The sequence below is a fragment of the Triticum dicoccoides genome, unplaced genomic scaffold (assembly GCF_002162155.2).
Source record: "Triticum dicoccoides isolate Atlit2015 ecotype Zavitan unplaced genomic scaffold, WEW_v2.0 scaffold67224, whole genome shotgun sequence".
Lineage (NCBI taxonomy): Eukaryota > Viridiplantae > Streptophyta > Magnoliopsida > Poales > Poaceae > Triticum > Triticum dicoccoides.
The window spans coordinates 35849-39712 of NW_021290798.1; the positions used below are offsets into that span (position 1 = coordinate 35849).

Sequence of the window (3864 nt, forward strand, 5' to 3'; positions counted from 1 at the left end):
TTCATGAACCAGGTTTATATATATAGAATTTTGTTTATTTACAAATCAATAATTATGATTTTTTTTGTTTAATATCATTTTGTGAGGTACAAAAAAAATTACAAACAAAATCATCCCAGCATTAATAAAAAGTATACTATGATGAATTATATATGATGAAATATAAATGATATTTCCTACTACATCATATTACGGATTTGATATTATTATAATTATATGTAACACAACTTATTCGTATGCAAAAAATGTTGTTTAAATAATTATTATGAGAAACCAAATTTATTTTATATTATATTTCCTAACAAAAAATATTTGTAACACAACTTAATGGTATGCAAAAAAGAAAACCAATTTCATATTATTAGAAATATATGTTGTTTAAATAAATGTCATACGCCACGTTCCTAATTTTTTTACATAGTTTTCAAAAAATGTTCATGATATTTGAAAAATATTTTTGCTATTTACATAAATGTTCTTGATAATTTGATATTTCATAATGTTTTTTTCAAATTATGCAGGTGTTGTTGGTTTTTAAAGAAAAATGATATATATTATCAAAAAATGTTAGGTATTTTCAAAAATTGTTCCTCAAATTCGAAAAAATGTATTTGCTTTTTAGAATTTTTTTATGGATTTACCAATAAAGGTTCTGACTTTTCAAAAATTGACCTGGATTTTAAAAAATAGTTATTGTTTATTGAAATTAGTTATCAAATTCAATACAATGTTAATATCTTAAAAACTTGTTAAGGTTTATGAAAATATTATGGATTTTTTAAAGAGGTTAAGATTTTCAAAGTTTGTTCTTAATATTCAAAAAAAAATTTGTGCTTGTAAAGAACTGTTCACACTTCCAAAATTATTCATTTTAAAAAAATGGATGCCATTTTCGAATTTTATTTAAATATTCAAAAATTGTTTGTGGTCAAAAAACTGTACAAATTTATCAAATTTTGTATTTGTTTAAAAGTTTCTTCTCAAAATTCATAAAAAAATATGTTTGGAAAATTTGTTTGCTTTTTCATTTTTGCTATCTATTTTCAAAAACATTCATGTTTTCAAAAGAGAAATAAGGTGATGAAGCAGAAAAGAAAGAAAAATAAATAAAAAAGAAAAATATTTTGGGCCGGCCCAGTCGGGACGAAGCCTTTGCGTGCCCAGCCCCCCGCCGCGCGACGGCCCACCTCCCCCGCTGCGGCCGCGCTTGGCGTTCCACCTACCCGCCCGTCGGCCCACCTCCCCGCCTCTCCACCTACCCCGCCGCCCACCTTATCCAATCCCTCCGCTCCACTCCCCTCCACTCGCTCCTCTCCCCTCCACTCACTCCCCCGTCGCCCCAGTTTCCCCTCCGCCGCCGCGTCGCCGTGTCCGTCCATGGGCTGGCGTCCGCGCGGCTCCGCCTGGCGACCGCCGCATCAGGCCCTCTCCTTTCCACTCAGTGGCAACCTATCGCCCTTTCACCTCACCCCCGACGCATCACCGCGCACCTCACCGAGAACGCAACCACCAAGACTCCGCCCGGCGACAGCTGCTTCTCCGGCGAGCCGTGTGCGGCTGAGGGGATGCACGCATCGAGCTTCATCGCGCATCAATCTGCGACGACACGTGTGCGGCTGGATCCGGTGGCGGTCCGTTCAGATCCGCCACATTGCTGGTCTCCGGCGATGTCAAGGTCGAACCGAGGCGGGGTGCATCGATCTGCAACGACAGAAGCTACGGTACGCGCGTCCGAACACTTTCCTCCTCTACTTTTTCCATTTGTGGAATCCCTGGCCTGATCTCCTCCTCGCCTTCTGTTTCGAGGCGGCTCCCCGACGGCCAAGACACTGCCATAGTGGTGCATCCTGTCGTCTTCATCGCCGGCAAGAAGCAACCCCACGAGGTGCAGTCACGGTGTTCTACCACTCCGCCATCTTCCGCAACCCATCCCCACTTCCGTGGCAAGGTGAGACAAACGGCCCCTCCCCCGTCCCCGCTAATGGCCGTAGGTCAGCGGTTTGCTGTAGTTTAGGGTTAGCTACGTGAGCGTGTACTGCGAGAATGTTAGCTTTAGGAGAAGAGAGAGGGATTTGAGACAACAGATCGAGTGTTGCCGTGTGCAGTGTTGGGTATCTTTTGCACTTGCTCCATCAGCATACTGCTACTATTTCATATCATTGATTGATGCATTGTTTTTTCATAATTGAATTGGCGAATGATGAAAAGGTGTAATGTTCAGGGATTTTTGCTAGATGATTTGTTGATCCAGTTTAATTTTAGTAGGCATCTGGGTACTGTTTATGAATTGATAGCACACCTTGCTTAAATCCTACAGTATTATTTTTACTTTTCTCAAACAATCTTTTCTGGATTTCATACTAACAAGTGGCTTGGTTTGTGTCATCCAGTCCTAAGTTCTGCCATCCTTTCGTAGTGATAGCTGTGTTGGGCCGGGGCGCAACGGATGCATTCAACACGTTTCAAGTGACTTGTATGTAGATATAGAGCCAGTGCAAGTCGATTATGGCAGGAAATCAAAGTTAGTTTCCTCATTTATCCATCATCGTAGGACTATTATGACTACTGCATTTTATTTTAGTTTGGAGATAAGTCATGTTGTCAAAATTACTTCTTATTTGCAACTGATTGGTGTTGCACAGAAAATAGTCACTGTTCGATCTTTCTTGCAATTTCTGGAAACAATTTTGTGTCTTACCACCCAATATTGAATTTGTGCTAACTATACACAAACTGGTCTGAACTGGGATCATGGTATTTAACCATGATAAGATAAAGGTAGTTTAAACATGTTTAATAAAGTCACTTTTGCTTCTTCTTGTTGTGATATATTGTACTATTATATGGTCAGCTAGAAGATGAAAACTATATTTGTTGGAGTTGAGCTTAAACTAATTTCTTCATGCTGTTGATGTATTTTGTGGTTTCATGCACTTTCGTTCATGAACTTGGAGACAACTTGGAGACTATGCTTATTGGAGAGGCTGCTTCTTGGGAGTGCAAAGTAAGCAAAACAACCCACACAACTACTGCAATCAAAGTAAGTAAAAGCAGCACAATCTGTATGCATTTTATGTACATAGGTATGATACGCTCATTTCCTCACTTTGATTTTGACTAAACTTTATTGTGCAGTAGGAGTAGTTGCTAGAAGTATACTTTGTTGAAAACTCATCGATGTGCCAATTTTTGATAGTCAAGGTACTATTTTTGAAAATAGTTTGCTTAGCTTGAGTGTTGTTGGATTCAATATAAATTGAGTTATGTTTTTGGTGCTACAAGGAAATCCTGGACACTTACAATCAAGTTGGGCATACATGTCAACTCTTTTTTGAGGGACGACATATATATCAATTATGTGAGGTGAGGGGATAGAGTTGTGAAGGCAAATTATAAGTAAAACTACTTGACCTAAAAACTTCTTATCTACTGCTTGCTATCAAAACTCAGTGTCTACTGTTTGCCATAAAAACTTCTTGTCTACTGCTTTGTCATGTTTCATTTTTTAGTACATATGTACATGTGTGTGGTGAGCTTCATGTCTGAAATTTGCATTGTGCTTACAAGTCAATAAGGCATCTAATGCCAAATAATATTATTTATCTTCACTTGTACATTAGAGTCATCTAATAAGAGAGGTCAATGATGAGACCATATCTTCATGAGTTAGAGACACTACAACTCCTTAGAGTCATCTAATGACAATAATTAGTTTGGTTGCCTATGCAGTCTAGAATATATGATGAATCTATTTTTCTTCAGTTGTACCTCACCTAATAGGACATGATCATAATAAAATAACTATTATACTTTTAGAGAAGAGACAGATCAAGAAATCTTCATACCTAGATGAACTCGCCTTCT

The 3864-nt window shown here is 38.1% G+C and overlaps 1 long non-coding RNA gene across 1 annotated transcript; it reads left to right on the forward strand.

Annotated features, from left to right (window-relative positions):
* The first annotated feature begins 2443 nt into the window (after nt 1-2443).
* Nucleotides 2444-3202, forward strand: LOC119347424. The gene is made up of 3 exons (XR_005168322.1): nt 2444-2521; nt 2955-3040; nt 3136-3202. It is a non-coding gene; the product is annotated as an uncharacterized LOC119347424 (long non-coding RNA).
* The last annotated feature ends 662 nt before the right edge of the window (nt 3203-3864 follow it).